The 25,649-nt window shown below is 43.5% G+C and overlaps 1 protein-coding gene across 1 annotated transcript in view; it reads right to left on the reverse strand.

Moving 5' to 3' along the window:
• Positions 1–25,649, reverse strand: part of LOC128697426 (larval cuticle protein 16/17) — a 135,469-nt gene that overhangs the window by 86,288 nt on the left and 23,532 nt on the right. The gene's annotated exons all lie outside the window — the stretch shown is intronic.

The following is a 25,649-nucleotide window of genomic DNA, read 5'->3' on the forward strand; positions in this document are numbered from 1 at the left end:
CACTCGCCATGGTTTCAAACCCCACCCGTTCCCTGATTCGTCACACAGTTTGTCACTGGCTGTCACACAAACGTTAACAACTAATAAGAAAAGTAAGTTTCGTCGTGCCACAACCACGACGCCTCACACACCACACCTCAAGTGATAAAAATTCCAGCTTTAAGATTGCATCTTGGGCTGACAGTCCAAGAACCGGATTTAATCCTGAAGAAGGTGGAGACACTGGGATTTTTTCATATATACTTTTTTCCTTGTTCCCTAGCAGGATATAGGATGTCGGGAGTCATCCCTGACATCTCTTAAGCAGGATATAGGATGTCGGCTGTCATCCTTGACATCTCTTAAGCAGGATATAGGATGTCGGGAGTCATCCCTGACATCTCTTAAGCAGGATATAGGATGTCGGCTGTCATCCTTGACATCTCTTAAGCAGGATATAGGATGTCGGATGTCATCCTTGACATCTCTTAAGCAGGATATAGGATGTCGGCTGTCATCCTTGACATCTCTTAAGCAGGATATAGGATGTCGCCTGCCATCCTTGACATCTCTTAAGCAGGATATAGGATGTCGGCTGTCATCCTTGACATCTCTTAAGCAGGATATAGGATGTCGGATGTCATCCTTGACATCTCTTAAGCAGGATATAGGATGTCGGCTGCCATCCTTGACATCTCTTAAGCAGGATATAGGATGTCGGCTGCCATCCTTGACATCTCTTAAGCAGGATATAGGATGTCGGATGTCATCCTTGACATCTCTTAAGCAGGATATAGGATGTCGGATGTCATCCTTGACATCTCTTAAGCAGGATATAGGATGTCGGATGTCATCCTTGACATCTCTTAAGCAGGATATAGGATGTCGGATGTCATCCTTGACATCTCTTAAGTAGGATATAGGATGTCGGCTGCCATCCTTGACATCTCTTAAGCAGGATATAGGATGTCGGCTGTCATCCTTGACATCTCTTAAGCAGGATATAGGATGTCGGCTGTCATCCTTGACATCTCTTAAGCAGGATATAGGATGTCGGCTGTCATCCTTGACATCTCTTAAGCAGGATATAAGATGTCGGGTGTCATCCTTGACATCTCTTAAGCAGGATATAGGATGTCGGATGTCATCCTTGACATCTCTTACCTTCAACTCTGTAACAAAACTACATAAACTTATACAGTTCTTCATTGTTCAGTATTCGTGGCGGTGAAGTGAGCGGGAGAGTGTGATGAGAGCCTTCTGCTACTCTGTAATGACCTCTCTCCAGATAAGATCCCCAACCTCACCAGAATCTTGCTTGAATATTCCCGTCACATAACCCGCGTATAAACTATATTATATATACCATTATCTGATCTATGCAAGTTTATGTATACATGTGCTGCCTCTTACATATATATATATATATATATATATATATATATATATATATATATATATATATATATATATATATATATATATATATATATATATATATATATATATATATATATATATATATATATATATATATATATATATATATATATATATATATATATATATATATATATATATATATATATATATATATATATATATATATATATATATATATATATATATATATATATATATATATAAGGTAATACATATTTTAAGAAAAAGAGGATAAATAAGTATACAAGATATGATGTAGGGCGAAATGACAGTAGTTTGTTGGATTATGTATTGGTAGATAAAAGACTGTTGAGTAGACTTCAGGATGTACATGTTTATAGAGGGGCCACAGATATATCAGATCACTTTCTTGTTGTAGCTACACTGACAGTAAAAGGTAGATGGGATGCAACGAGAATAGAAGCATCAGGGAAGAGAGAGGTGAAGGTTTATAAACTAAAAGAGGAGGCAGTTAGGGTAAGATATAAACAGCTATTGGAGGATAGATGGGCTAATGAGAGCATAGGCAATGGGGTCGAAGAGGTATGGGGTAGGTTTAAAAATGTAGTGTTAGAGTGTTCAGCAGAAGTTTGTTGTTACAGGAAAGTGGGTGCGGGAGGGAAGAGGAGCGATTGGTGGAATGATAATGTAAAGAGAGTAGTAAGGGAGAAAAAGTTAGCATATGAGAAGTTTTTACAAAGTAGAAGTGATGCAAGGAGGGAAGAGTATATGGAGAAAAAGAGAGAGGTTAAGAGAGTGGTGAAGCAATGTAAAAAGAGAGCAAATGAGAGAGTGGATGAGATGTTATCAACAAATTTTATTGAAAATAAGAAAAAGTTTTGGAGTGAGATTAACAAGTTAAGGAAGCCTAGAGAACAAATGGATTTGTCAGTTAAAAATAGGAGAGGAGAGTTATTAAATGGAGAGTTAGAGGTATTGGGAAGATGGAGGGAATATTTTGAGGAATTGTTAAATGTTGATGAAGATAGGGAAGCTTTGATTTCGTGTATAGGGCAAGGAGGAATAACATCTTGTAGGAGTGAGGAAGAGCCAGTTGTGAGTGTGGGGGAAGTTCGTGAGGCAGTAGGTAAAATGAAAGGGGGTAAGGCAGCCGGGATGATGGGATAAAGATAGAAATGTTAAAAGCAGGTGGGGATATAGTTTTGGAGTGGTTTGTGCAATTATTTAATAAATGTATGGAAGAGGGTAAGGTACCTAGGGATTGGCAGAGAGCATGCATAGTTCCTTTGTATAAAGGCAAAGGGGACAAAAGAGAGTGCAATAATTATAGGGGGATAAGTCTGTTGAGTATACCTGGTAAAGTGTATGGTAGAGTTATTACTGAAAGAATTAAGAGTAAGACGGAGAATAGGATAGCAGATGAACAAGGAGGCTTTAGGAAAGGTAGGGGGTGTGTGGACCAGGTGTTTACAGTGAAACATATAAGTGAACAGTATTTAGATAAGGCTAAAGAGGTCTTTGTGGCATTTATGGATTTGGAAAAGGCGTATGACAGGGTGGATAGGGGGGCAATGTGGCAGATGTTGCAGGTGTATGGTGTAGGAGGTAGGTTACTGAAAGCAGTGAAGAGTTTTTACGAGGATAGTGAGGCTCAAGTTAGAGTATATAGGAAAGAGGGAAATTATTTCCCAGTAAAAGTAGGCCTTAGACAAGGATGTGTGATGTCACCGTGGTTGTTTAATATATTTATAGATGGGGTTGTAAGAGAAGTAAATGCGAGGGTCTTGGCAAGAGGCGTGGAGTTAAAAGATAAAGAATCACACATAAAGTGGGAGTTGTTGTCACAGTTGCTCTTTGCTGATGACACTGTGCTCTTGGGAGATTCTGAAGAGAAGTTGCAGAGATTGGTGGATGAATGTGGTAGGGTGTGCAAAAGAAGAAAATTAAAAGTGAATACAGGAAAGAGTAAGGTTATGAGGATAACAAAAAGATTAGGTGATGAAAGATTGGATATCAGATTGGAGGGAGAGAGTATGGAGGAGGTGAATGTATTCAGATATTTGGGAGTGGACGTGTCAGCGGATGGGTCTATGAAAGATGAGGTGAATCATAGAATTGATGAGGGGAAAAGGGTGAGCGGTGCACTTAGGAGTCTGTGGAGACAAAGAACTTTGTCCTTGGAGGCAAAGAGGGGAATGTATGAGAGTATAGTTTTACCAATGCTCTTATATGGGTGTGAAGCATGGGTGATGAATGTTGCAGCGAGGAGAAGGCTGGAGGCAGTGGACAAGTCATGTCTGAGGGCAATGTGTGGTGTGAATATAATGCAGAGAATTCGTAGTTTGGAAGTTAGGAGAAGGTGCGGGATTACCAAAACTGTTGTCCAGAGGGCTGAGGAAGGGTTGTTGAGGTGGTTCGGACATGTAGAGAGAATGGAGCGAAACAGAGTGACTTCAAGAGTGTATCAGTCTGTAGTGGAAGGAAGGCGGGGTAGGGGTCGGCCTAGGAAAGGTTGGAGGGAGGGGGTAAAGGAGGTTTTGTGTGCGAGGGGCTTGGACTTCCAGCAGACATGCGTGAGCGTGTTTGATAGGAGTGAATGGAGACAAATGGTTTTTAATACTTGACGTGCTGTTGGAGTGTGAGCAAAGTAACATTTATGAAGGGGTTCAGGGAAACCGGCAGGCCGGACTTGAGTCCTGGAGATGGGAAGTACAGTGCCTGCACTCTGAAGGAGGGGTGTTAATGTTGCAGTTTAAAAACTGTAGTGTAAAACACCCTTCTGGCAAGACAGTGATGGAGTGAATGATGGTGAAAGTTTTTCTTTTTCGGGCCACCCTGCCTTGGTGGGAATCGGCCAGTGTGATAAGAACTTTGTAAAGAGTACATCCCGTCCAGGTCAAGTTAACTGTGACCTTCCCGGGTGTAACTCAGACAATATTGAACAATCAGGTTGTGTTGTAAACACAGACTTTCTAGACACGATAGTCTAAAATAAACTTTTGTGTGTGTTGGCCAGTCTTGTCTCTCCTAGATCCCTGGCTAGTTTATAAGATCCCTGGCTAGTTTATAAGATCCCTGGCTAGTTTATAAGATCCCTGGCTAGTTTATAAGATCCCTGGCTAGTTTATAAGATCCCTGGCTAGTTTATAAGATCCCTGGCTAGTTTATAAGATCCCTGGCTAGTTTATAAGATCCCTGGCTAGTTTATAAGATCCCTGGCTAGTTTATAAGATCCCTGGCTAGTTTATAAGATCCCTGGCTAGTTTATAAGATCCCTGGCTAGTTTATAAGATCCCTGGCTAGTTTATAAGATCCCTGGCTAGTTTATAAGATCCCTGGCTAGTTTATAAGATCCCTGGCTAGTTTATAAGATCCCTGGCTAGTTTATTAGATCCCTGGCTAGTTTATAAGATCCCTGGCTAGTTTATAAGATCCCTGGCTAGTTTATAAGATCCCTGGCTAGTTTATTAGATCCCTGGCTAGTTTATAAGATCCCTGGCTAGTTTATAAGATCCCTGGCTAGTTTATTAGATCCCTGGCTAGTTTATAAGATCCCTGGCTAGTTTATAAGATCCTTGGCTAGTTTATTAGATCCATGGCTAGTTTATAAGATCCCTGGCTAGTTTATAAGATCCCTGGCTAGTTTATTAGATCCCTGGCTAGTTTATAAGATCCCTGGCTAGATTATAAGATCCCTGGCTAGTTTATAAGATCCCTGGCTAGTTTATAAGATCCCTGGCTAGTTTATAAGATCCCTGGCTAGTTTATAAGATCCCTGGCTAGTTTATAAGATCCCTGGCTAGTTTATAAGATCCCTGGCTAGTTTATAAGATCCCTGGCTAGTTTATAAGATCCCTGGCTAGTTTATAAGATCCCTGGCTAGTTTATAAGATCCCTGGCTAGTTTATTAGATCCCTGGCAAGTTTATAAGATCCCTGGCTAGTTTATAAGATCCCTGGCTAGTTTATTAGATCCCTGGCTAGTTTATAAGATCCCTGGCTAGTTTATAAGCTCCCTGGCTAGTTTATAAGATCCCTGGCTAGTTTATAAGATCCCTGGCTAGTTTATAAGATACCTGGCTAGTTTATAAGATCCCTGGCTAGTTTATTACATCCCTGGCTAGTTTATAAGATCCCTGGCTAGTTTATAAGATCCCTGGCTAGTTTATAAGATTCCTGGCTAGTTTATAAGATCCCTGGCCAGTTTATAAGATCCCTGGCTAGTTTATAAGATCCCTGGCTAGTTTATTAGATCCCTGGCTAGTTTATAAGATCCCTGGCTAGTTTATAAGATCCCTGGCTAGTTTATAAGATTCCTGGCTAGTTTATAAGATCCCTGGCTAGTTTATAAGATCCCTGGCTAGTTTATAAGATCCCTGGCTAGTTTATAAGATCCCTGGTTAGTTTATAAGATCCCTGGCTAGTTTATAAGATCCCTGGATAGTTTATAAGATCCCTGGCTAGTTTATAAGATACCTGGCTAGTTTATAAGATCCCTGGCTAGTTTATAAGATCCCTGGTTAGTTTATTAGATCCCTGGCTAGTTTATAAGATCCCTGGCTAGTTTATAAGATCCATGGCTAGTTTATTAGATCCCTGCCTAGTTTATAAGATCCCTGGCAAGTTTATAAGATCCCTGGCTAGTTTATAAGATCCCTGGCTAGTTTATAAGATCCCTGGCTAGTTTATAAGATCCCTGGCTAGTTTATTAGATCCCTGGCTAGTTTATAAGATCCCTGGCTAGTTTATAAGATCCCTGGCTAGTTTATAAGATCCCTGGCTAGTTTATAAGATCCCTGGCTAGTTTATTAGATCCCTGGCTAGTTTATAAGATCCCTGGCTAGTTTATAAGATCCCTGGCTAGTTTATAAAATCCCTGGCTAGTTTATCAGATCCCTGGCTAGTTTATAAGATCCCTGGCTAGTTTATAAGATCCCTGGCTAGTTTATAAGATCCCTGGCTAGTTTATTAGATCCCTGGCTAGTTTATAAGATCCCTGGCTAGTTTATAAGATCCCTGGCTAGTTTATAAGATCCCTGGCTAGTTTATTAGATCCCTGGCTAGTTTATAAGATCCCTGGCTAGTTTATAAGATCCCTGGCTAGTTTATAAGATCCCTGGCTAGTTTATTAGATCCCTGGCTAGTTTATAAGATCCCTGGCTAGTTTATAAGATCCCTGGCTAGTTTATAAGATCCCTGGCTAGTTTATAAAATCCCTGGCTAGTTTATAAGATCCCTGGCTAGTTTATAAGATCCCTGGCTAGTTTATAACATCTTTGGCTAGTTTATAAGATTCTGGCTAGTTTATAAGATCCCTGGCTAGCTTATAAGATCCCTGGCTAGTTTATAATATCCCCGGCTAGTTTATAAGATCCCTGATCATCTGAAAAGATCCCTGGTTAGTTTATAAGATCCTTGACTATCTAATAAGATCCCTGGTTAGTTTATAGGATCCCTGATCAACTGAAAAGATACCTGGTTAGTTTATAAGATCCTTGAGTATATAATAAGATCCCTGGCTAGTTTATAAGATCCCTGACTGTCTATTAAATCAATGGCAAGTTTATAAGATCCCTGATTATCCAAAAAGATCACTGACCATCTACTAAGATCCCTAGCTAGTTTACAAGATCCCTGACTGTCTAATAAGATCCCTGACTATCTAATAAGATCCCTGACTATCTAATAAGATCCCTGATTATCTAATAAGATCCCTGACTACCTAACAAGATCCTTCAGCATCTTATAAAATCCCTGGCTAGTTCACAGGATCTCTAACTAGTTTATAAGATATGTGAGTATCCCAGGAGGAAGTAACGCACTAGGTGCCGTAGCTACGAGGTACGAGGAAGTAACGCACTAAGTGCCGTAGCTACGAGGTATGAGGAAGTAATGCACTAGGTGCCATAGCTACGAGGTATGAGGAAGTAACGCACTAGGTGCCGAAGCTACGAGGTACGAGGAAGTAACGCACTAGGTGCCGTAGCTACGAGGTATGAGGAAGTAACGCACTAGGTGCCGTAGCTACGAGGTACGAGGAAGTAACGCACTAAGTGCCGTAGCTACGAGGTATGAGGAAGTAACGCACTAGGTGCCGTAGCTACGAGGTATGAGGAAGTAACGCACTAGGTGCCGTAGCTACGAGGTATGAGGAAGTAATGCACTAGGTGCCGGAGCTACGAGGAATGAGGAAGTAACGCACTAGGTGCCGGAGCTACGAGGTATGAGGAAGTAACGCACTAGGTGCCGGAGCTACGAGGTATGAGGAAGTAACGCACTAGGTGCCGTAGCTACGAGGTATGAGGAAGTAACGCACTAGGTGCCATAGCTACGAGGTATGAGGAAGTAACGCACTAGGTGCCGGAGCTACGAGGTATGAGGAAGTAACGCACTAGGTGCCGGAGCTACGAGGTATGAGGAAGTAACGCACTAGGTGCCGTAGCTACGAGATATGAGGAAGTAACGCACTAGGTGCCGGAGCTACGAGGTATGAGGAAGTAACGCACTAGGTGCCGTAGCTACGAGGTATGAGGAAGTAACGCACTAGGTGCCGTAGCTATGAGATATGAGGAAGTAACACACTAGGTGCCATAGCTACGAGGTATGAGTAAGTAACGCACTAGGTGCCGGAGCTACGAGGTATGAGGAAGTAACGCACTAGGTACCGAAGCTACGAGGTATGAGGAAGTAACGCACTAGGTGCCGGAGCTACGAGGTATGAGGAAGTAACGCACTAGGTACCGGAGTTACGAGGTATGAGGAAGCAACGCAAGGTGCGCTACGAGGTATGAGGAAGTAACGCACTAGGTGCTGGAGCTACGAGGTTTAGGTGCACTAGGTGCCGAGCTACGAGGTATGAGGAAGTAACGCACTAGGTGCTACGAGGTATGAGGAAGTAACGAGCTACGAGGTATGAGGAAGTAACGCACTAGGTGCCGGAGCTGCGAGGTATGAGGAAGTAACGCACTAGGGGCCTGAGCTACGAGGTATGAGGAAGTAACGCACTAGGTGCCGGAGCTACGAGGTATGAGGAAGTAACGCACTAGGTGCCGTAGCTACGAGGTATGAGGAAGTAACGCACTAGGTGCCGTAGCTACGAGGTATGAGGAAGTAACGCACTAGGTGCCGTAGCTACTAGGTATGAGGAAGTAACGCACTAGGTGCCGGAACTACGAGGTATGAGGAAGTAATGCACTAGGTGCCGTAGCTATGAGGTATGAGGAAGTAACGCACTAGGTGCCGTAGCTACGAGATATGAGGAAGTAACGCACTAGGTGCCATAGCTACGAGGTATGAGTAAGTAACGCACTAGGTGCCGGAGCTACGAGGTATGAGGAAGTAACGCACTAGGTACCGAAGCTACGAGGTATGAGGAAGTAACGCACTAGGTGCTGGAGCTACGAGGTATGAGGAAGTAACGCACTAGGTGCCGGAGTTACGAGGTATGAGGAAGCAACGCACTAGGTGCTGGAGCTACGAGGTATGAGGAAGTAACGCACTAGGTGCCGTAGCTACGAGGTATGAGGAAGTAACGCACTAGGTGCCGGAGCTACGAGGTATGAGGAAGTAACGCACTAGGTGCCGGAGCTGCGAGGTTTGAGGAAGTAACGCACTAGGTGCCGGAGCTACGAGGTATGAGGAAGTAACGCACTAGGTGCCGGAGCTACGAGGTATGAGGAAGTAACGCACTAGGTGCTGGAGCTACGAGGTATGAGGAAGTAACGCACTAGGTGCCGGAGCTGCGAGGTATGAGGAAGTAACGCACTAGGTGCCGTAGCTACGAGGTATGAGGAAGTAACGCACTAGGTGCCGGAGCTACGAGGTATGAGGAAGTAACGCACTAGGTGCCGGAGCTGCGAGGTATGAGGAAGTAACGCACTAGGTGCCGTAGCTACGAGGTATGAGGAAGTAACGCACTAGGTGCCGGAGCTACGAGGTATGAGGAAGTAATGTACTAGGTGCCGGAGCTACGAGGTTATGAGGAAGTAATGCACTAGGTGCCGGAGCTACGAGGTATGAGGAAGTAACGCACTAGGTGCCGGAGCTACGAGGTATGAGGAAGTAACGCACTAGGTGCCGGAGCTACGAGGTATGAGGAAGTAATGCACTAGGTGCCGGAGCTACGAGGTATGAGGAAGTAACGCACTAGGTGCCGGAGCTACGAGGTATGAGGAAGTAACGCACTAGGTGCCGGAGCTACGAGGTATGAGGAAGTAACGCACTAGGTGCCGGAGCTACGAGGTATGAGGAAGTAACGCACTAGGTGCCGGAGCTGCGAGGTATGAGGAAGTAACGCACTAGGTGCCGTAGCTACGAGGTATGAGGAAGTAACGCACTAGGTGCCGGAGCTACGAGGTATGAGGAAGTAATGCACTAGGTGCCGGAGCTACGAGGTATGAGGAAGTAACGCACTAGGTCCCATAGCTACGAGGTATGAGGAAGTAATGCACTAGGTGCCGGAGCTACGAGGTATGAGGAAGTAATGCACTAGGTGCCGGAGCTACGAGGTATGAGGAAGTAACGCACTAGGTGCCGGAGCTACGAGGTATGAGGAAGTAATGCACTAGGTGCCGGAGCTACGAGGTATGAGGAAGTAACGCACTAGGTGCTGGAGCTACGAGGTATGAGGAAGTAACGCACTAGGTGCCGGAGTTACGAGGTATGAGGAAGCAACGCACTAGGTGCTGGAGCTACGAGGTATGAGGAAGTAATGCACTAGGTGCCGGAGCTACGAGGTATGAGGAAGTAATGCACTAGGTGCCGGAGCTACGAGGTATGAGGAAGTAACGCACTAGGTGCTGGAGCTACGAGGTATGAGGAAGTAACGCACTAGGTGCCGGAGCTACGAGGTATGAGGAAGTAACGCACTAGGTGCCGGAGCTACGAGGTATGAGGAAGTAACGCACTAGGTGCCGTAGCTGCGAGGTATGAGGAAGGTTACTGCTAATGAAGGTGTTGGAGAGACTGAGAATAACACACTATAATGGATCCTTGAAACAACGGTACACAGCTGGACTGGTGATTAAGACACATGTGCAACACTCGGGTATCTTTATTGCTGAAAATTTTCGCCTACTCAGCACGTTTCTTCAGTCAAACACAGAGATAACAGGTGGAATAGTGAAATGAAGATGATGTCATCAAAAAATCAACCTTGGATAAATAGTATTTGAGGTTGTCAGTCCCTCAGCCTGGAGAAGAATCTAGTTCCATGGTCTGGAACAAGGTTGTAAGTCCCTCAGCCTGGAGAAGAGTCCAGTTCCATGGTCTGGAACAAGGTTGTAAGTCCCTCAGCCTGGAGAAGAGTCCAGTTCCATGGTCTGGAACAAGGTTGTAAGTCCCTCAGCCTGGAGAAGAGTCCAGTTCCATGGTCTGGAACAAGGTTGTCAGTCCCTCAGCCTGGAGAAAAATCTAGTTCCATGGTCTGGAACAAGGTTGTCAGTCCCTCAGCCTGGAGAAGAGTCCTGCTCCATGGTCTGGAGCAAGGTTGTCAGTCCCTCAGCCTGGAGAAGAATCCAGTTCCATGGTCTGGAACAAGGTTGTCAGTCTCTCAGCCTGGAGAAGAGTCCAGTTCCATGGTCTGGAACAAGGTTGTCAGTCCCTCAGCCTGGAGAAGAGTCCAGTTCCATGGTCTGGAACAAGGTTGTCAGTCCCTCAGCCTGGAGAAGAGTTCAGTTCCATGATCTGGAACAAGGTTGTCATTCCCTCAGCCTGGAGAAGAGTTCAGTTCCATGGTCTGGAACAAGGTTGTCAGTCCCTCAGTCTGGAGAAGAGTCCTGTTCCATGGTCTGGAACAAGGTTGTCAGTCCCTCAGCCTGGAGAAGAGTCATGGTCTGTCCCTCAGCCTCTGGAACAAGGTTGTCAGTCCCTCAGCCTGGAGAAGAATCCAGTTCCATGGTCTGGAACAAGGTTGTCAGTCTCTCAGCCTGGAGAAGAGTCCAGTTCCATGGTCTGGAACAAGGTTGTCAGTCCCTCAGCCTGGAGAAGAGTCCTGCTCCATGGTCTGGAACAAGGTTGTCAGTCCCTCAGCCTGGAGAAGAGTCCTGCTCCATGGTCTGGAATAAGGTTGTCAGTCCCTCAGCCTGGAGAAGCGTCCTGCTCCATGATCTGGAACAAGGTTGTCAGTCCCTCAGCCTCCATGGTCTGGAACAAGGTTGTCAGTCCCTCAGCCTGGAGAAGAGTCCAGTTCCATGGTCTGGAACAAGGTTGTCAGTCAGCCTGGAGAAGAGTCAGTTCCATGGTCTGGAACAAGGTTGTCAGTCCCTCAGCCTGGTTCCATGAGCACAAGGTAGTCAGTCCCCAAGCCTGGAGAAGAGTTCCATGGTCTGGAACAAGGTTGTCAGTCCCTCAGCCTGGAGAAGAGGATGGTCTGGAACAAGGTTGTCAGTCCCTCAGCCTCCATGGTCTGGAACAAGGTTGTCAGTCCCTCAGCCTGGAGAAGAGTCCTGCTCCATAGTCTGGAACAAGGTTGTCAGTCCCTCAGCCTGGAGAAGAATCCAGTTCCATGGTCTGGAACAAGGTTGTCAGTCCCTCAGCCTGGAGAAGAGTCCTGTTCCATGGTCTGGAACAAGGTTGTCAGTCCCTCAGCCTGGAGAAGAGTTCAGTTCCATGGTCTGGAACAAGGTTGTCAGTCCCTCAGTCTGGAGAAGAGTCCTGCTCCATGGTCTGGAACAAGGTTGTCAGTCCCTCAGCCTGGAGAAGAGTCCTGCTCCATGGTCTGGAACAAGGTTGTCAGTCCCTCAGCCTGGAGAAGAGTCCTGCTCCATGGTCTGGAACGATATCGTTCCAGACCATGGAACTCAACGCTTCTCCAAGGTTGATGACTGATTACATAATCTTCACTGCACTACTACATCTGCTGCCACTGTATTTGACTGAAGAAATCTGCTGTGTAGGCGATACGTTACATTAATAAAAATACTGAACTGTTGCACATGTGTCCTAATCTTGACAGGGTCACACAACGCCTGGGAAATATAAGGTAATCAGGTTTGATCCAAAAAAGTTGCCGATAACTCCAAGTCCTTGGATTGAGATCCCTTCAGCAGCATCAAAGCATCTCTCCTGAAGGGAGTCAAGTACGTCAGGATAGCCAGGTTGTTTATGTTCGTGTACTCACCGTGGCCTGGCTGACGAAGCTCCCGCTTCACACACGCAGGGCCCGGGTTCGATTCCCGGCGGGTGGAAACATTTCGACACGTTTCCTTACACCTGTTGTCCTGTTCACCTAGCAGCAAATAGGTATCTTGATGTTAGTCGACTGGTGTGGGTCGCATCCTGGGGGACAAGATTGAGGACCACAATGGAAATAAGTTAGACAGTCCTTGATGACGCACTGACTTTCTTGGTTTATCCTGGGTGGCTAACCCTCCGGGGTTAAAAATCCGAAAGAAATATTATCTTATTTTATCTTGCAGGGGATCGATTCATAGCTCCTGACCCCACCTCCTTGACCTTGCTTTGTGTGTGTGTATGTGTATGTGTGCATTTGTGTGTGTGTGTGTGTGTGTGTGTGTGTGTGTGTGTGTGTGTGTGTGTGTGTGTGTGTGTGTGTGTGTGTGTGTGTGTGTGTGTGTTGCAGCACTCACTAACTCCCCCTTTAATACATTCCACTGATTAACCACTATTTGAAAAGAACAATTTTTTACTATCCTTTCTATTTCTGGTTTTGCTCAACTTGCCACAATGTCCTCTGGTTATCCTCCGTTTGCAACTACTAATAATTTTTTTTTATCTATTCTTCCAAGTCTTTTCAAGACCATAAATATTGTTATCATGTCTGGTGTTTCCTGGTGTCGGCCATCTTGTGCAACCAATATTTTTATCTTTTCATCATTGTCCGCATTAATTAACTCTTGCAGCAATATTGCAGCTCTTCTTTGATAAGTTTCTAAATTATCTAAATGTTTTTCAGGTGTGGGCGACCCACAACTGCAACAACCCACAACTATACCATGTGGGGTGTGTGACAAAGTATATGTGGGGGAAACAGCCAGATCTCTGGACATTAGGATCACAGAATACAAAAATGCTTGCAGAAATGATGACCGTAAAAACGCATGTGTTCAACATAGGGACGATGTTGGACACCTCATGAAATTCAGCGAGGCTAAACTAGTGATTAAAGAAGACGACTTAAGACGGAGAAAATGCACAGAAACTGCACTAATTGCTGTCAGTAACACTATAAAGCAAAAATCTGGTAGTTACAGTATCTCAAAATTGCTGATCAACAGGATATTACCAATTCTGGAAACTGCTGTTACATGATGTCAACAGGTCCCTCTGTAGCCATCCGTCTCACCTCCTTAGTTCCACTACTACTACTACTACTGCTACTACTACTACTACTACTACTACTACTACTACTACTACTACTACTACTACTACTACTACTACTACCACTACTATTACCACCTTTACCCACGCGACACTTCACCTGACTCCTGCCGCTATATATACGCGTTTTCTTAGTTTTCTCTGTATTAGGAGTGAAGAAGCCACTCGTGGCGAAACGTTTCCTTTAACAAATGTCCTGAACTGTACACAAGTGTCTTTTTCCACAACCAGAGTGTTACTGTTGGCCGCACGCAGACCGACGTACGAACCACAACCCTGCTGGTCAGGTACTGACTTTGGGTGCCTGACCAACGCCTTCTTGAAGACAGCCAGGGGTCTATTGGTAATCCCCTTTATGTATTCTGGGAGGCAGTTGAACACTCCCACTTTTCATTGGGGGGATGTTGCATCGTCTGCCGAGTCTTTTGCTTTCGTTGTGATTTTCGTGTGCAAGTTCGGTACTAGTCCCTCTAGAATTTTCCAGGTGTATATAATCATGTATCTCTCCCGCCTGCGTTCCAGAGAATACAGGTTCAGGAACTTCAAGCTCTCCCAGTAATTGAGGTGTTTTATCTCCGTTATGCGCGCCGTGAAGGTTCTCTGTACATTTTCTAGGGCACCAATTTCACCTGCCTTGAAAGGTGCTGTTAGTGTGCAGCAATATTCCAGCCTAGATAGATCAAGCGACCTAAAGAGTGTCATCATGGGCTTGGCATCCCTAGTTTTGAAGGTTCTCATTATCCATCCTGTCATTTTTCTAGCAGATGCGATTGATACAATGTTATGGTCCTTGAAGGTGAGATCCTCCGACATTATCACTCCCAGGTCTTTTACATTAATTTTTCGTTCAATTGTGTGGTAGGAATTTGTTTTATACTCCGATATAGTTTTAATTTCCTCAAGTTTTCCATATCGGAGTAATTGAAATTTCTCATCGTTGAACTTCATATTGTTTTCTGCGCCCAAGACAACAGTACATAAGTGTTCGCAATAAAGCGAACAGATTCCCTGGCTTCATATCAAGAAGGATAAATAATAGGAGTCCTCAGGTTGATGTCCGCCTGGAGTCTTGCAGTGTCTTCGATGGATGAGACTGTCATGCAAATTCGGGTGTCATCTGCAAAGGAAGACACAGTGCTGTGGCTGACATCCCTGTCTGTGTCAGTTATGAGGATGAGGAACAATATGGGAGCGAGTACTGTACCTTGTGGAACAGAGCTTTTCACCGTAGCTGCCTCGGACTTTACTCTGTTTACTACTACTTTTTTGTGTTCTATTTGTTAGGAAATTATAGATCCATCTACCAACTTTTCCTGTTATTCCTTTATCAAGTATTTTGTGCGCTATTACGCCATGGTCACACTTGTCAAAGGCTATTGCAAAGTCTGTGTATAGTACATCTGCATTTTGTTTGTCTTCTAGAGCATCCAGGACCTTGTCATAGTGGTCCAGTAGTTGGGGCAGGCAGGAGCGACCTGCTCTAAACCCATGTTGCCCTGGGTTGTGTAACTGATGGGTATCTAGATTAATGGCGGTCTTGCTTCTTAGAACCCTTTCAAAAAATTTTACGAGATGGTATGTTAGCGGTATCGATCTGTAGTTCTTTGCAATTGCTTTACTGCCCCGTTTGTGGAGTGGGGCTATGTCTGTTGTTATCAGCTGTGGACGACCCCTGTGCCCATGCTTCCTCTCCATAGGATGTTAAAAGTACATGATAGGGGCTTCTTGCAGTTCTTGATGAGCACGGAGTTCCATGAGTCCTGGCCCTGGGGTAGAGTGCATGGGCATGTAAATTATCGCCTTTTCGAGGTCATTTGGTGTCAGGATAATGTCACATAGGTTTGAGTCTATCATATTCTGTGTCCCTCTCATAAAAAATCATTTAGGTCTTTGACTCTCAGTCTGGTTAGCGGCTTGCTAAAAACTGAGTCATATTGGGACTTGAGTAGCTCACTCATTTCCTTGTTGTCATCTGTGTAAGACCCATCTCGTTTAAGTATGGGCCCAATACTGGACGTTGTTCTCGACTTTGATTTGGCATAAAAAAAAGACATATTATGGGTTTCTTTCAATTTCATTTATGGCTTTCACTTCTTCCCACTTTTCTTGACTCCTATAAGATTCCTTTAGCTTTAGTTCGATGTTTGCTATTTCTCTGACCAGTGTCTCTATACGTATTACAGAAATATTGGCCTTTTTTAGTCGCTCTGTTATTCTTTGTCTTAGCCTGTACAGGGAGCGCCTTTCTCTTTCTAGTTTACATCTTCTCTTCCTTTTCCTTAAAGGAATAAGCCATGAGCAAACCTCGAGTGCCACAGAGTGAATTTGTACTAGACATAGGTTGGGATCCGTGTTGCTTTGGCTATCTTCCCAGTTTATATCATTTAGGACCTGGTTGACTTGGTCCCACCTTATGTTTTTGTTACTGAAGTTGAATTTGGTGAAGGTTCCCTCGTGACTGATCACATTTTGTTGATCTGGAGCCCCACACATACATATCTGAACCTCTGTTATGTTGTGATCTGAGTATATTGTTTTTGATATGGTAATATTTCGTAACAGATCATCGTTGTTAGTGAAGATGAGACCCAGTGTATTCTCCAGTCTTGTTGGCTCTATTATTTGTTGGTTTAAGGTGAATTTGATGCAGAGGTTTAAAATCTCGAGTGTGTGTGAGTTTTAATCTGAGTTGCCTCCTGGTGTTATCTCTGCTACAGCATTGTTTGCTTCATTCCTCTATTTTAGGTGACTTAGGCTGAAATTCCCCAGGTGCAAGATGTTGGGGGCAGGAGCTGAGAGATTTTCCAGACAGTGATCAATTTTCAAAAGCTGTTCCTGGAATTGTTGGGAAGTTGCGTTCGGAGGAGAATATCTCTTATTCTTCCTCACCGCTTCTTTCTTCTTGCTCACCTCTTCCCTCTTCCTCTTCCTCACCTCTTCCCTCCTCTTCTTCCTCACATCTTCCCTTATTCAACCTCTCGGCAGTGTTGGTGACATATTTTCTTCTCACATCAGCCTCCTTTGAAAGATCTCTAAATTGTATGTCTTTATAACAAGGTACACATGTGTACACAAGTACTAAATTTCCAAGATTATCCATACTGTCACGACCCACCAAGATCATCCAGACTGTACTGGATTTCCAAGGTTATTCATATCGTCACGACCCACCAAGGTTATCAAGACAGGTTCTTCACGAATCCAGCATCATCTTCACTCACACACACTCACACACACTCACACACACACACACACACACACACACACACACACACACACACACACACACACACACACACACACACACACACACACACACACACACACACACACACACAAGAATCAAAGAGACATCCCCAGACATAATAGCACTCACAGAAACAAAACTCACCAGAATAATAACAGATTCAATCTTTCCATCCGGATATCAAATCCTCAGGAAAGACAGAGGGAGGAGAGGGGGAGGAGGAGTTGCACTGCTCATTAAAAACCAGTGGGGTTTTGAGAAAATGGAAGGAATGGATGGCACGGGCGAAAAGGACTACTTAGTAGGAACAATCCAGTCTGAGGGACATAAGGTGATAATTGCAGTAATGTACAACCCACCACAGAACTGCAGGAGGCCAAGAGAAGAATACGATGAGAGCAACAGAGCAATGATCGACACACTAGCCGAGGTGGCCAGGAGAGCACACATGGGGGGAGCAAAGTTATTAGTTATGGGTGATTTCAATCACAAGGAGATTGACTGGGAAAACCTGGAGCCCCATGGGGGTCCCGAAACATGGAGAGCCAAGATGATGGATGTGGTACTGGAAAACCTCATGCATCAACATGTTAGAGACACTACCAGAGAGAGAGGAGAGGATGAACCAGCAAGGTTGGACCTTGTATTCACCATGAGTAGTTCGGACATCGAGGGTATCATGTATGAAAGGCCCCTGGGAGCTAGTGATCATGTGGTTCTGTGCTTCGACTACATAGTTGAGCTCCAAGTGGAGAGAGTAGCAAGAATAGGCTGGGAAAAACCAAACTACAAAAGGGAAAACTACTCAGGCATGAGGAACTTCCTTCAAGACATTCAGTGGGAGAGGGAACTGACAGGAAAACCAGTACAAGAAATGATGGACTATGTAGCAACAAAATGCAAGGAGGCAGAGGAGAGGTTTGTTCCCAAGGGAAACAGAAATAATGGGAAGAACAGAACGAGTCCTTGGTTCACCCAAAGGTGTAGGGAGGCAAAAACTAGGTGTACTAGAGAATGGAAAAGGTACAGAAGACAGAGAACTCAGGAAAATAAAGAAATCAGCCGAAGAGCCAGAAACGAATATGCACACATAAGAAGGGAGGCTCAGAGACAATATGAAAATGACATAGCATCAAAAGTAAAGACTGACCCGAAGCTGTTATACAGCCACATCAGGAGGAAAACAACAGTCAAGGACCAGGTAATCAGACTGAGGAAGGGTGATGGGGAATTCACAAGAAACGACCGAGAGGTTTGTCAGGAGCTCAACACAAGATTTAAAGAGGTATTTACAGTGGAAACCAGTAGGACTCCAAGAAATCAGAACAGGGGGGCACACCAGCAAGTGCTGGATGAGGTACATATAACCAAGGAGGAGGTGAAGAAGCTGCTATGCGAACTTGACACCTCAAAGGCGGTGGGACCAGACAACATCTCTCCATGGGTCCTTAAAGAGGGAGCAGAAATATTGTGTGAGCCATTAACAAAGATCTTCAACACATCATTTGAAACTGGGCAACTCCCTGAGGTATGGAAAATGGCAAATGTAGTCCCAATTTTTAAAAAGGGAGACAGACATGAGGCACTAAACTACAGACCTGTATCACTAACGTGTATAGTATGCAAGGTCATGGAGAAGATCATCAGGAGGAGAGTGGTAGGGCACCTGGAAAGAAACAAGTGTATAATTGACAACCAGCACGGTTTCAGGGAAGGAAAATCCTGTGTCACAAACCTACTAGAGTTTTATGACAAGGTGACAGAAGTAAGACAAGAGAGAGAGGGGTGGATCGACTGCATATTTTTGGACTGCAAGAAGGCCTTCGACACAGTTCCTCACAAGAGGTTACTGCAAAAGCTAGAGGACCAGGCACACATAACAGGAAAGGCACTGCAATGGATCAGAGAATATCTGACAGGGAGGCAACAACGAGTCATGGTACGCGACGAGGTGTCAGAGTGGGCGCCTGTGACAAGCGGGGTTCCACAGGGGTCAGTCCTAGGACCTGTGCTGTTCTTGGTATATGTGAACGACATAACGGAAGGGATAGACTCAGAAGTGTCCTTGTTTGCAGATGATGTGAAGTTAATGAGAAGAATCAAATCGGACGAGGATCAGGCAGGACTATAAAGAGACCTGGACAGGCTACAAGCCTGGTCCAGCAACTGGCTCCTTGAATTTAACCCTGCCAAATGCAAAGTCATGAAGATTGGGGAAGGGCAAAGAAGACCGCAGACACAATATAGTTTAGATGGCCAAAGACTGCAAACCTCACTCAAGGAAAAAGATCTGGGGGTGAGTATAACACCGAGCATATCTCCTGAGGCGCACATCAATCAGATAACTGCTGCAGCATACGGGCGCCTGGCAAACCTACGGATAGCGTTCCGATACCTCAGTAAGGATTCGTTTAAGACTCTGTATACCATCTACGTCAGGCCCATACTGGAGTATGCAGCACCAGTTTGGAATCCACACCTAGTCAAGCACGTCAAGAAATTAGAGAAAGTGCAAAGGTTTGCAACAAGACTAGTCCCAGAGCTACGGGGATTGTCCTATGAAGAAAGGTTGAGGGAAATCGGCCTGACGACACTGGAGGACAGGAGGGTCAGGGGAGACACGATAACGACATATAAAATACTGCGCGGAATAGACGAGGTGGACAAAGACGGGATGTTCCAGAGATGGGACACAGACACAAGAGGTCACAATTGGAAGTTGAAGACTCAGATGATTCAAAGGGATGTTAGGAAGTATTTCTTCAGTCATAGAGTAGTCAGGCCATGGAATAGCCTAGAAAGTGATGTAGTGGAGGGAGGAACCATACATAGTTTTAAGGCGAGGTATGATAGAGCTCATGGGGCAGGGAGAGAGAGGACCTAGTAGCAATCAGTGAAGAGGCGGGGCCAGGAGCTGTGACTCGACCCCTGCAACCACAAATAGGTGAGTACAAATAGGTGAGTACACACACACACACAAAATAGATCAATATTTTTTAAACAAATTTTTGTTCCAGAAAGTTGTTTACAAATTCCTAATGGGACATAGTAAACAATACATCACCGCAGAGACCTCTAGCGGTGCACGCTGAGTCTCAACCAAGTTAAAGTTGTTGAAAGTACAGGCAAGTCAAGCAAAGTACACTTGACGAAGTTACTTGACCAAAACATGCTATAATGCAGGTTATAATGCAGGTTATAATGCAGGTTATAATGCAGGTTATAATGCAGGTTATAATGCGGATATAATGCAGGTTATAATTCAGGTTATAATGCGCATATAATGCCTACGTACCAAGAACTGTTATTGCCCAGGATGTTACTTTAAGCTGCATATGTTAAACTGTAATACTCCATGACTTACAAGGAGGCAAGACCACAGTACACAGTAACTGTGTACTGTGGTAACTCATCACATACATTTGTTAACTGTATACTGTTGTACCTAACCACATACACTGTGTACTGTTGTAACTCATCACGTACACTGTGTACTGTTGTAACTCATCACATACACTGTGTACTGTTGTAACTCATCACATACACTGTGTACTGTTGTAACTCATCACATACACTGTATAGTGTGGTAACTCATCACATACACTGTGTACTGTTGTAACTCATCACGTACACTGTGTACTGTTGTAACTCATCACATACACTGTATACTGTGGTAACTCATCACATACACTGTATACTGTGGTAACTCATCACATACACTGTGTACTGTGGTAACTCATCACATACACTGTATACTGTGGTAACTCATCACATACACTGTGTACTGTGGTAACTCATCACATACACTGTGTACTGTGGTAACTCATCACATACACTGTGTACTGTTGTAACTCATCACATACACTGTGTACTGTGGTAACTCATCACATACACTGTATACTGTTGTAACTCATCACATACACTGTGTACTGTTGTAACTCATCACATACACTGTGTACTGTGGTAACTCATCACATACACTGTGTACTGTTGTAACTCATCACATACACTGTGTACTGTGGTAACTCATCACATACACTGTGTACTGTTGTAACTCATCACATACACTGTGTACTGTGGTAACTCATCACATACACTGTGTACTGTTGTAACTCATCACATACACTGTGTACTGTTGTAACTCATCACATACACTGTATACTGTGGTAACTCATCACATACACTGTGTACTGTGGTAACTCATCACATACACTGTATACTGTGGTAACTCACCACATACACTGTGTACTGTGGTAACTCATCACATACACTGTGTACTGTGGTAACTCATCACATACACTGTGTACTGTTGTAACTCATCACATACACTGTGTACTGTTGTAACTCATCACATACACTGTATACTGTGGTAACTCATCACATACACTGTATACTGTGGTAACTCATCACATACACTGTGTACTGTGGTAACTCATCACATACACTGTGTACTGTGGTAACTCATCACATACACTGTGTACTGTGGTAACTCATCACATACACTGTATACTGTGGTAACTCATCACATACACTGTGTACTGTGGTAACTCATCACATACACTGTAAACTGTGGTAACTCCTCACATACACTGTGTACTGTGGTAACTCCTTACATACAATGTGTACTGTGGTAACTCATCACATACACTGTACTGTGGTAACTCATCACATACACTGTATACTGTGGTAACTCATCACATACACTGTATAGTGTGGTAACTCATCACATACACTGTGTACTGATGAAACTCATCACATACACTGTGTACTGTGGTAACTCATCACATACACTGTATAGTGTGGTAACTCATCACATACACTGTGTACTGTGGTAACTCATCACATACACTGTATACTGTGGTAACTCATCACATACACTGTGTACTGTTGAAACTCATCACATACACTGTATACTGTGGTAACTCATCACATACACTGTGTACTGTGGTAACTCATCACATACACTGTATAGTGTGGTAACTCATCACATACACTGTGTACTGTGGTAACTCATCACATACACTGTATACTGTGGTAACTCATCACATACACTGTGTACTGTTGTAACTCATCACATACACTGTATACTGTGGTAACTCATCACATACACTGTGTACTGTGGTAACTCATCACATACACTGTATAGTGTGGTAACTCATCACATACACTGTATACTGTGGTAACTCATCACATACACTGTATACTGTGGTAACTCATCACATACACTGTGTACTGTGGTAACTCATCACATACACTGTGTACTGTGGTAACTCATCACATACACTGTGTACTGTTGTAACTCATCACATACACTGTATACTGTGGTAACTCATCACATACACTGTATAGTGTGGTAACTCATCACATACACTGTATACTGCGGTAACTCATCACATACACTGTACACTGTGGTAACTCATCACATACACTGTGTACTGTGGTAACTCATCACATACACTGTGTACTGTGGTAACTCATCACATACACTGTATAGTGTGGTAACTCATCACATACACTGTGTACTGTGGTAACTCATCACATACACTGTATACTGTGGTAACTCATCACATACACTGTATAGTGTGGTAACTCATCACATACACTGTATACTGTGGTAACTCATCACATACACTGTATACTGTGGTAACTCATCACATACACTGTGTACTGTGGTAACTCATCACATACACTGTGTACTGTTGTAACTCATCACATACACTGTGTACTGTTGTAACTCATCACATACACTGTATACTGTGGTAACTCATCACATACACTGTATAGTGTGGTAACTCAACACACACTGTATACTGTGGTAACTCATCACATACACTGTGTACTGTGGAAACTCATCACATAAACTGTATACTGTGGTAACTCATCACATACACTGTGTACTGTTGTAACTCATCACATACACTGTATACTGTGGTAACTCATCACATACACTGTTTACTGTGGTAACTCATCACATACACTGTATAATCCGGTAACTCATCACATACACTGTATACTGTGGTAACTCATCACATACACTGTATAGTGTGGTAACTCATCACATACACTGTGTACTGTTGTAACTCATCACATACACTGTATACTAAGGTAACTCATCACATACACTGTGTACTGTTATAACTCATCACATACACTGTATACTGTGGTAACTCATCACATACACTGTATACTGTGGCAACTCATCACATACACTGTATACTGTGGTAACTCATCATATACACTGTGTACTGTTGTAACTCATCACATATTCTGTGTACTGTGGTAACTCATCACATACACTGTGTACTGTTGTAACTCATCACATACACTGTTTACTGTTGTAACTCATCACATACACTGTGTACTGTGGTAACTCATCACATACACTGTGTACTGTTGTAACTCATCACATACTCTGTGTGCTGTGGTAACTCATCACATACACTGTTTACTGTTGTAACTCATCACATACACTGTGTACTGTGGTAACTCATCACATACACTGTGTACTGTTGTAACTCATCACATACACTGTTTACTGTTGTAACTCATCACATACACTGTGTACTGTGGTAACTCATCACATACACTGTGTACTGTTGTAACTCATCACATATTCTGTGTACTGTGGTAACTCATCACATACACTGTATACTGTGGTAACTCATCACATACACTGTGTACTGTGGTAACTCATCACATACACTGTGTACTGTTGTAACTCATCACATACACTGTGTACTGTTGTAACTCATCACATACACTGTATACTGTGGTAACTCATCACATACACTGTGTAGTGTTGTAACTCATCACATACACTGTATACTGTGGTAACTCATCACATACACTGTTTACTGTTGTAACTCATCACATACACTGTGTAACTCATTACATACACTGTGTACTGTGGTAACTCATCACATAGACTGTGTACTGTTGTAACTCATCACATAGACTGTGTACTGTTGTAACTCATCACATACACTGTGTACTGTTGTAACTCATCACATACACTGTGTACTGTTGTAACTCATCACATACACTGTGTACTGTTGTAACTCATCACATACGCTGTGTACTGTTGTAACTCATCACATACACTGTGTACTGTGGTAACTGATCACATGCACTGTGTACTGTTGTAACTCATCACATACACTGTGTACTGTTGTAACTCATCGCGTACACTGTACTGTTGTAACTCATCACATACACTGTTTACTGTTGTAACTCATCACATACACTGTGTACTGTTGTAACTCATCACATACACTACTGTGGTAACTCATCACATGCACTGTGTACTGTTGTAACTCATCACATACACTACTGTGGTAACTCATCACATGTACTGTGTACTGTGGTAACTCATCACATACACTGTATACTGTTGTAACTCATCACATACACTGTACTGTTGTAACTCATCACATACACTGTATACTGTTGTAACTCATCACGTATACTGTTGTAACTCATCACATACACTGTTGTAACTCACACTAAACACACGTCTCTGCGAGGGGAACAAAAACAATAACCAACAGGAGTGAACAAAATATCTTCTGGATCTATGCTCAGGATAACACATTATTTCCAAGGATAGCACGTTTTAAAAGAAACGTCAGAAGAAGCTATGAAGCCTCTTATAGCCTACCTTGCATAGCTGGAAACCGAAACATAAGTCTCAGATCTTGAGTATACAGAGACGAAAGGTTAGTGAGGCAATAATAAGGATGTGGAGAGTGACGCCAGTAGAGGCCTTGGTAATAGCAATGCGGACGTCTTACCAACACACAATGACCTTGCAAGTACATGTAAATGCAAATAGGGCAGGTACACATAGAGAAGGGGCCAGTTGCCCTGCTAAACCTGGACAGTAATACTATACAAGGTTCAGGGGTAAACAGTGTACAGACCGAGGTTATGGATCCCTTTTCAGGTGTAGGATCAGTCTCCGAGGCCATAAGACAGCCATCAAATATACTAGAAGAAACAAGATGTAAACACAAACTGATGCCAAAAATAGTGTATGTTAGAATGATTATCCAAAGGAATGCCGAAATCCCCTAAATAGATGAATATAACGTTCCAAGACTTGCATACTTCGCTCAACCCCGGGTTATACTCCAGTAAACATGAAACAATGCTATAACAAAAACTGTTCAGCATTCCACATGGAAGGAGGAAGGTGAGTTAAGCCTCGTGAACGTCACATTGAACATTTCACTTACAGTTATAATGGCACCAAAATTTGTTGCGCGCCAGGAAGTGAAAGAGTACGACAAGAAATGCTAGGAACCTTATCATCACCTGGAGCCACGTAGGACTAGAAACAGTCAGTGGCTGGCTCCTCAAAACCATACATATTAATACCAACAATAACTCCCCCAGCACAACACCAAATAATATAACGTCATTTTATGTTCGCAAACATACAAGGTCTCAGTCCAAGAACAACAAAATGTTTATTAGTTGATTCCTCAATGAGTCCAATGCAATGTTTACGGTCTTTACAGACACGCGTATTAACAGCACAAATGATACAATAGAATTCATGGAGGTAAAACTGAAAACCAGAATCTAGTTATTGTACTTGTATATAAACCACCAGATGCAATTTCCAAGCAGTTTAAAGGCCAACTATTGAAAATAGTCTTGTATGGAAAATATCTCAAACC

The sequence above is a fragment of the Cherax quadricarinatus genome, chromosome 31 (assembly GCF_038502225.1).
Source record: "Cherax quadricarinatus isolate ZL_2023a chromosome 31, ASM3850222v1, whole genome shotgun sequence".
In the NCBI taxonomy this organism is placed as follows: domain Eukaryota; kingdom Metazoa; phylum Arthropoda; class Malacostraca; order Decapoda; family Parastacidae; genus Cherax; species Cherax quadricarinatus.